This window comes from Larus michahellis, chromosome 3 (genome assembly GCF_964199755.1).
Source record: "Larus michahellis chromosome 3, bLarMic1.1, whole genome shotgun sequence".
Taxonomy (NCBI): Eukaryota; Metazoa; Chordata; class Aves; order Charadriiformes; family Laridae; genus Larus; species Larus michahellis.
This window is the reverse complement of record NC_133898.1, coordinates 65,404,653-65,414,104: the sequence shown is the minus strand read 5'-3', so window position 1 is coordinate 65,414,104 and position 9,452 is coordinate 65,404,653. Positions and strand designations below refer to the sequence as shown.

Below are 9,452 nucleotides of genomic sequence, written 5' to 3'. Positions count from 1 at the left end.
TGGGGGAAAAGGACCTGGGGGTGTTGGTCGACAGCCGGCTGAATATGAGCCAGCAGCGTGCCCCGGTGGCCAAGAAGGCCAACAGCATCCTGGCCTGTATCAGGAACAGCGTGGCCAGCAGGAGTAGGGAAGTGATGGTCCCCCTGTACTCAGTACTGGTGAGGGCCCACCTTGAATACTGTGTTGAGTTTTGGGCCCCTCACAATAAGAAAGACATTGAGGCGCTGGAGCACATTCAAAGAAGAGCAATGAAGCTGGTGAAAGGTTTAAAGAACAAGTCTTGTGAGGCTGAGAGAACTGGGGTTGTTTAGCCTAGAGAAAAGGAGGCTGAGGGGAGACCTTATCACTCTCTACAACTACCTGAAAGGAGGCTGTAGCAAGGTGGGGGTCTGTCTCTTCTCTCAAGTAACAAGCGATAGAACAAGAGGAAATGGCATCAATTTGTGCTATGGGAGGTTTAGATTGAATATTAGGAAAAACTTTTTCACTGGAAGGGTTATCAAGCATTGGAACAGGGTGCCCAGGGAAGTGGTTGAGGCACCATCCCTGGAGGTATTTAAAGGATGTGGTGCTGGGGGACATGGTTTAGTGGTGGACTTGGTAGTGTTAAGTTAATAGTTGGACTTGATGATCTTAAAGATGTTTTCCAACATCAATGATTCTATGATTCTAACACTTCCCTCCCACCCTAGCTCCCACCCACATCTCAGCTCTTCATCAGTCCCCTCCCTCTTCATCTGCTCTGCTGCCAGGTGGTCTGGCATTCCCTTATCATGGCCTCAAAGGACTCTGCAGTATGGGGGATTGGAAAAACAAACCAAATTTTCCCCCTGAGCCAAGCAGGTAGGTCCCCAGGTGCCTGTCCTCATTACGGAGATTGCTTTGGGAGCTGGATCCAGCTGGCAAAGGTTTCTCATTAGGATGGCAAGGCTGAAAATGTGAAGCTGGAGGGAAATTAGGTAGCTGTGGAGTAGAGGTTGCCTTGAGGCTGGGGTTAAAGAGGTGGTGGTAAGATTATTTTTTTTTATTTTATTTTATTTTATTTTAGCTTAGCGCTGTGGGATTCTGCCAGTTATGGAAGTGGCAGCACATTTTGGGTGTGTTCAGGTTTGTTTGGATTTTCCCCCCTACCTCCCCTGCTCTAAAGGTGCTATAATCTTGCAAGTGTTAAATTCTAGCATAGACTTGGGACAGGAAAAAGCCTGTTTTAGGGCTGCATGATTCTGGATCTTGTGCAACGTGTGGGAGTTTTGCTCCAGCTATTTTTCTGGTAAGTATATGAGGAAAGGCAAGGAGAGTAGGCAGAGCTCAGACTCTGCTTATTTTTATGCTAGCAAACAGCATAGTTCTGGCAGAGGAAAAAGGATTTGAAGTGTTGATCTGACATGTTAAAGCCATGGGCAGCTCCTGCCACCATCTTCTCTCTTGGAAATGTCACAGACATGTGAGAAGGTGATCAAGAAGAGGTGTTGCTGCTACTGCCCCTTTGATTGGAAAGAGTAGATACCAACAGAGTAAAAATACGAGAAAGACACTAGATGCAGGCAATTGCAGAAGCTTTAAGCGTCTCGAGTCCTTGTGTTTCAGGTCTGCCAGCCCAGCAGAAGCTTTGTCTTGTTTAATGTGGTCAGTCAGTCCCCTACATGACAACCCACCTGTGAGGGGCTAAGAAGATTTTACAAAATGCACTTTATGTGGCTGGTTATAAGCTCTGCAGTGCTCTTACAACAGGACAATAGTTACTCGTTAGAATTGTTGGTCCAGCTGGACCATTATGTGCACAGCCCGCACCTTTCCAGAAGTGGGTATGGCGTGTGTTTGCACATCCGAGGAAGCTTTGCTTGGAGTGCAATTCCACTGTGATTGTTCCAGTGGCTTCTCTCCCCCTTGACTTTGTGTACAGAAGGAGAGGTGTTCTGTGTAACTCAGCCAAAAATCGCCAAATTCCGCTCTGCGTATGTTTCAAAGGCTCAATGAGTCTAACAGCTGCACTTATTTAGTGATAAATGGTGATAAACACTAGCTGAGGTAGCTATCGTCTGTTAAGACAACATCCTTGTGTCTGTTGGCTCCTTTTGTCTCTTATTCTGCTCTTTGCACTGATGGCATCTGCCACATCCAGTGTTGTCTGGGTGCCAGCTGCCCGCGAGAGCTAGCCATCTAATCTCTTCTCAGTGATGAATTGCTATAGTTGCTGCTGGCTGCATATGGCAGGTCAGTAGCATCGCCTGGTTACATGTGGTGAATCCGCATTGCAGCTACTGTTTGCTAAAGAATGTCCCTGAGAAGAGGAGATGTAAGAAAAAAGAGGGGTGGGGAGGGAGAGACTCCAGCACACAAGTGAAAAATTATAGGGGAAAAACTAGAGGAGTCTTTTAGCTCTGTAGCCTGGTTCAGCTGAGGGCACGGGAAAGCTGGGCAAACACAAATGAACTGCCAAACTTTGAAATCAGCCCACCTCATCCATCCCTATTTCCTTCCATTGCGAGGAGGCTGAAAATCTCCATGAAGAAAAATTATGATCATTGAGTCACTCCAATAGCTGCGCTCCTGGCTGCCTGCCCCTGCCAGCCTGCTAAGCAACTTGTATGCTAATGTTTGGATTTTAGTGGTGGGAAATGAATGTCAGGCTGTACTCTCTTCATGCACCGTTGGGCTGTGCTTATGGTCGCTCTTGGCAGCACCAAATGATTAAACAGATAAAACCATCAGTCTTTTTATTTCCAAACATTAACCTAACTGCTAATAAAGCGCAGCCCGTGTCATCCGTATGGACTTTGCAGAGCTGAGTCACATTAAAAACAGGATCTGTACGCTGGAAAAAAGCCTCGTACTCCTTTCCTGGAGGCAATACCTCTCTATGGGCAGAGCTTGCCTCCGAGAGCTTTGCCTTGGGGCTGTAGCTCAGGAGCTGCGTGGGGAAGCTGGCGGGGCTGGGCTGTGATTGCCGAGGGAAGCAAGGAGGCTGTGACCTGCACGCTTCAGTGTGGGCGCAGTGGGCTGCTGTGCTGGTGCCCTGGATGGATGGATGGATGTCTGCGTCCCTGCCTCTTCTCCTCTCCCTCCCAGCACTCAGCAGACATCTCCTTTCAGCCCCCAGAGCAGGCGGGGAAGATCTGTCGGGCCCCCTGGCAGAGGAAATGGAGTGATTCTCCCTCTTGGTGGACTCTGCTCTCGGTGGCTGAAGATATCTTTCCCCAAACATCCCCAGCGAAACCAGAGGAGTTTTGTAAATTCATTATGTCACAGAAGAATCTGTTTAATCAGCTGCCTTTCCCCGGAGGCACTTTACACTTAATGAGAGACATGATGGAAGGAATCAAAATTGGTTTAGATGAGTTTAGCCTCAAACTCCCCAGCTGATGTATTTCTGAGCGTGCTGTAACTTAGAGGAGCAAACGGGGACACAGAGCAGTTCTCGCCCTGTCTGTCTGCGTGGGTCAGCGGCGGAGGCAAGAAGTGAAGCCTCGAGCTCTGCATTGCATCATTCCTTTCCTAGGTGCTATCACGATGTCTTGATCGTGATCCGTGCTCCTGCTACAACTTGGCAAGCACTCTTGCCCCACAGTGCAGTTTGCCAGTTACACAGTGAGGCATCTCCTGGTTTAGCTTATTTATACATAAATATACTAATTTAAAAAGCAGCCAAAGGAGAAACATTACACATATATGAGAAGGGCACCAGGAACTTTGTGAACTAGATAAATCGTGGGACCATAGAGCTGGAATACGGAATAGTTTCAACTTTAGGTTTAAAAACCATTATAAAAATACTTCATGTGTAAAGTTAACATAGAAAGAAAGGGCACTTAGTTGCTTTCTCCACTTGTTCGCCTTCCTCAGTTGCCCAAGCTGTGCCTCGTCTTTTCAATTAACTTGTGCCCTGCCTTCTCAGTGCGATGGGAGAAGCTGATGTAGCAGCTTTCCCACCACCCGGTTATGTGTAGAAGTGCAGGGTCCTCAGGAAAGCTTGCTCTGAAGGACTCTCTGTGGATCTGTGCATGATGTTGTGCCCTTAGAAACATGCAAAGTATTTTATTACTGTAAAATAATTCCAGTTCCAGTGCCTCATTAGCTTTCACCTTTTAGCTTTTTTTTTCCCCGAGTAAATAAAGACTAAATTATTTGGAAGCAAGTTTTCCTGCAGCGTAATTGCTGTGCTAGCAACAGCCAAGCATTTTCCATAGAGCCAGGGGATCAACACGCTCCACAGGGAGGGGAGGGAAGGGGAGGGTGGTTTATTCGGTCCTCTCAAGCCGTGGCCGGTGGAGCCAGCGCTGGCCGCGGAGACAGGCTTTTTGTGGTACCACCCTGGGGGCTGGGAGGGGACCAGCAGCCATTGCCCCCCGAGCAGCTTTCCAAGAGATGATAGACAAAAGTGAAAACCTCGGAACTGGCTGGCTGCTTTTTGACCTGCTCTGGGTCCCAGTGGTCTTAGTGTTTAGCTGTCGTGTATTGTGAAGATACTGCCCCAAATCACACCCCAGAGCCATGTTTATTGAAAGAAGTGCAGTTTTGCAAGGATGAACCTATTCATTTACCTGCCAAAGTATCTGTGATGGGTCTTTTCTCTGTGGAGCTCTATGAAAAACTAGTGGTTTACTACTCATTTGTGTATAGTTTATAATACACTTCTGCATAATTGCACGTGTCTTGGATGTAGGTATTTAGATTTTTATATGGCTAAAACATATAGCTTGTGTTAATTTTATAAGATATATAGCTTGGAATAAAAATACTATTTTCTCACAGAGGTGAGATGTAATGGGTAGTAAAGTAGATATATATTCATCACATTTATTTTGCTTTCAGCTGTTATAATTGATAGTCTATATAATGTATACATATGAGGTTTTTTAATATAAATATGGGTTTGTGAGAGTGCCACTTATCATCAGTCTGTAACACGTTATTTAGAGATTATTTATGGGCTGTTGGTATCTTTCCCACTTTTTTTTTTTTTTAAAGTTTAAAAGGACTGAAGGGGAAAACACAATTTAGCATGGGATTGATTTTGCATCATTTTACATCAGCTGGTTTTACATAGAATACTATTACAGTATTAAAGAATTGCATTGTCATCTTGCCACGGAGTTGTATTTTGTTCTGTAGCCTCGGCTCACTTATTAATCCTTCAGCAACGCACACTTAATTGTTCAGCAAATGACACAACGTATGAAGAAATAATACCTACGATGTGATTTGTATCTCTTCAGGCAAAGACACTGAGAACTGGAACATCTGCCTTCGCTTATTGTATTGCAACACAGGAACAGCCAAAGGATCTGAAAACTGTGGCCAGTTGGGACCCACTGAAAATACGTACCCTGGAAATAAAAGGTACATCTGCTCCATCGGTCAAGCACAAATCTGAATGGCTCTCAGTACATCTCATGTGTTTAGTTTTAACATACGTGTCCTGTGGTGGAGAGGACCTTTGAGGCTCTGAGCTTGTGTACGCTGGGCAGATCAAGCGCAGTATGATCACCGAAGCCCAGCATGGTTGCTGTACAGTCACTGTAGGGAGCAGGGGTGTGCAGCCCAATAAATACAGTCTGACTCCAGTGGGATATAGATAGATTGAGCCAGCAGGACTTCTAGGGGGAGAGGGAAGGGGAAAGTGAGTATAGAGAAGTGATTTTTACAGCTGGTAGGGTTTCCCACTGTGAGTCTAGCTGGAGTAGTGAAGCCACCTGCCAACACAAGCATCAGTCCACTGATTTCTAGAAAGTGGCTAGAAGTGGTGGAGAGCAGAGTCTACTAGAAAGAGTTTTCGACAGCTAGCTCTCCCACAGGAGCAAGATTGCATCCAGTGCAGTCCCAAGCTTTGGCATGCCAGGCGCCAGGCTTTAAATACAGCATGTATTAAAGATCAACTACTGCAAAGATCAAGCAGAAAAAAATGGAGTGTGTAGATTGTGTGGCTCATTAGGATTACATTTCCTGTTTTGTCTTGCTCTCTCAAAGGGTACAGAACTTCTGTCACAAACTGCTATGGATGGTAGAATCAGTTCAGTCCATTTGTTCTCCTTCAGCCTCCAAAAACAGCTGAAGAGCAGAAACCAGGTCTCCGGCATGTTCTGTGGTGCATGGGTCATTTTTTAAAATTAGCTCAAACTCAGAGTATTTATTTTTCCTCCGAATCCACCACACCCATTTCTCTCCCCTTTTCCTGAAGTAATTAATTCAAAAACAAACATGTTTTTAGCAAAAGGAAGTTAGAAGATAAATGTATTGGAAATAGGACTGTTTTCTTTCCTTGTAAGTAAAATAGGCTCCCCTGTGTGCCCTACACATTTCACAGGATCAAGGCTTTAATCACGTTGCATATTAGCATTTTGCATTTGTGGCACTCTGACTTGCCATATCTTTCATGTTTATTTGAATTTTTCCTTTCTGTGCCATTTTTTCCCTATTCCCCTCTATTTCTGACCTTTTTTTTTTTTTTTTTTGTCAGGTGGAAGACAAGCGCACTTTAATAGGCCAAATCGAAATATCACGTGGGGGTTTCAAGGATCGCATGAAATACTATCCTTGGAGGGCACTACTTGGAAACTGTTAAGGCAATGATAGCCTAGTTCAGCCAGGATGCTAAGTGGCAAAGTCCTCACACACAGAATGGTCAACTGTCTGTAAGAAGGGTCTTAAGTCCATTGAAAAGCTCCCACCTTGTGTGCTATCTGCACAGCTTATGGCACGTACACTGCACGGCTGCAGGCTATGTTCCGGAGATCTCTGAAGGGAAAAGTGCAGGCACGCTTGACACCTTAATGTGTGCATGTCCAAGGTGGTCCGGATGACTTGAGCATGGGCAGACTATATTTTAGCCCACCAGCAGGTGCAGCAAGGCCTGCTCTTCATCTGTGGAGGGTTCATGGCCCAAAGTACCCACAAGGTACACAGTGGAGTTGAAAAATGATGGTGTAGAAGGAAGGTTGGAGGGGTGGATCACAGAACTTGGTATCTCTCTTCACCTTATGGTGCTTTTGGACATAACAGGGCTTTAAAACCTTTCCAGGCTCCTTGCCTCAGTTTGGAAGAGTCTCTGAATCCCACCGAGAACCCTTTATGCTGCTGATTTTACTGATTAATGTGCTCAAGTCCTAAGAGTTACTGTTCTAAATTATCAAGCTGTGTGGTTATGAAGAAGCAATAGAGTGAGGGTCTCTTGCGTAATGGGACTCAGATGCACAACTGCGTTGTACTTAAATTTCTATGGGAAGCAAAAGTGGAGAATCCTTTGCTTAAAAAATAGTAGAAAAACAGAAATTAAGAGCCATGAGGAAATGTCTGGGAGCTGCTGGCAGTACAGTTCAGGAAGGAAAGCAAGCACAGGGTGTTATGCGATTCCTGTGCATGGTCATCCGTCGTACAAGCTACAAACCCCGTGGGCCTTAAGGACATCTCTTTTGAGTTCTAAAATCCTTAACCTAATCTGAGTCATTTGCACAGCTGAACAGAGTCAAGGTCTCTTAAGCAAATTGGAAATACCTATAATTCTGCAGGAAATTAGGGAACAGTTAGGTAGTCCCAAAGCAGAGGAAGAAATAAAAAGGAGTCATAAAACCTCTAGTCTCTGGGAAAGCTCTGGGTGAAGATGACTTTCTAATAGAATTTTCTAAACTCTTTCAGTCTCACTTGGCTCCCGTCATATGGAAAAATTTTCGAAAGGCCAAAGCAAAAGGGTTCCATTTCAGCATTAATTGCAGTGTTGGGTTTTCTTAACTCTCTTTCCTAGGAAATAACTCGCTGATGCACCATTTGCAATAATTAAATTACAGGCCAATTCTTTTGACTAATGTGACTCAGAAGACACAGGTTAAAATAGCATCTAGAAAATGTCTGAACAGCATACCTTACGGACGAGAACTTAGCATGTATCTTGATGTTCACATTAATCAGAAAGCTGCGAACAGAGTCTATAGGCCTGTTATTATAATTTGCTATTTTTAAAATTCTCTGAAGTAATCAGAAAATCAACCAGCTCAACATCCCTAAAGAGAGCTGCTTCCCACCCACCAGCAGTGGCTGACTTCACTGTTGACATAAAAACCATGAGGATCTCAGTCTCGTATTCTGCCATGTAATTGTATCCTTAATTTTGGCCTTGTTGAAAGTCTGCTGGAAAACTGAGCTTGTGTGTCCTCATTAGAAGCAATTCATATGTAAATCATTTAAGAATTTATTTTTTTTTAAACTTAAAGAAAGCAAGTGTCCCTGTGACTCAAACATTCTGCAGGCTCTTGCTCCTCTTGTGGCTCCCATGTGGCTATGACTCCTGGCATATCTGCTGCGGAGTGAGAGGGTTTCTGGCCACGCTGCTCTTGCCTTCGCTGCTGGAGAAAGCATCTGTCAGGAGATTTTACCTTTCGCCAACCTTGGTTTAGTCATTGAAAGGACGTGAGATGAAACTATGCTTGTGCCTGGTACACCCATGGAAGGTGCTTCCCTCCGTTCAGTCAATGGTAGCCATCTAGTTACCAACTTTTCTGCATATTGGAAGGCTTAATTTTTGCTCTTTTATGTGGGGGGGAAAAAAAAAAAAGCTGAAGTGGCAGCATAGCATCCTAGTGATATCCTGGTGTTAAAATGGAATGACTTTGAAAAGACATTAAATAAACAACAGTCAGATGAGTTCTCTGGACTTTTATCAATAACGCTGATGAAGCAGCATATGAGGTAACAGCCAAGTACTTGTCTAAGACTACAACTTTGATAAAGTTTGGGCACCTGTTTCTTCTGAATATTCCTGGAGATGGAAATGGAAGTTATGTCATAAGTATGCTATTGAAAGTGTTGACAGCGACTTGAAGGTGTAAAGGAATATCATGTCTTTACCATGAATTCTGTGTTTTTGAGTTGGATGAGCTGAGTCCCCTCACACTCTGCTCCTAAAATATAATGTCTGAGGTATTTGTCTCTAAGAAAGCTCAGTCTTTGTTGCTCATGAATAAACTTTATTGTTGAAGGTGTTTGGGGCTTTGGAGCTTCCCTTTGGCACCCTGTTATTGTAGATACATGAAAATGTAGACGAGTGGGGCTAGGTAGCAGATGATGAAATTGAAGCTGATTAAAAGCTGTTTGTCAAAACTCTGTTGTTTTTTTTTCTTTTATAGAGTTCTACTTAGAAAGGTATCAGGGGGAAAAAAAAAAAGGTAGAGCCCAAGGTAATCTGGGAGGCAGGTAATTGTCTATTGTTCATTAATTGTCCGGTTGATTGCAAAAGAAATCTTATAGCTGCTAGGAATCTGACCTTGTGCCCAGAAATGTGTAAAAGCACAGCTGGCCCTGTCTGGGCTGGAGATCAGCTTTAAGACTAATGGCAAAGACTTTATTTCAAGAGAGTATTTAGCTTTAAAAAATGAATAGGGACTGCATGTTCCAAATGTCATCTGTCAATTTAACAAATGGCAACTATATACGCATCTTAATGCCAGATTGCTGTTTCATTA

The 9,452-nt window shown here is 44.1% G+C and overlaps 1 long non-coding RNA gene across 1 annotated transcript; it reads left to right on the top strand.

The window, feature by feature from the left end:
• Positions 1 to 805: 805 nt before the first annotated feature.
• Positions 806 to 9,039, top strand: LOC141740073 (uncharacterized). The gene is made up of 3 exons (XR_012585876.1): positions 806 to 1,270; positions 5,217 to 5,340; positions 6,458 to 9,039. It is a non-coding gene; the product is annotated as an uncharacterized LOC141740073 (long non-coding RNA).
• The last annotated feature ends 413 nt before the right edge of the window (positions 9,040 to 9,452 follow it).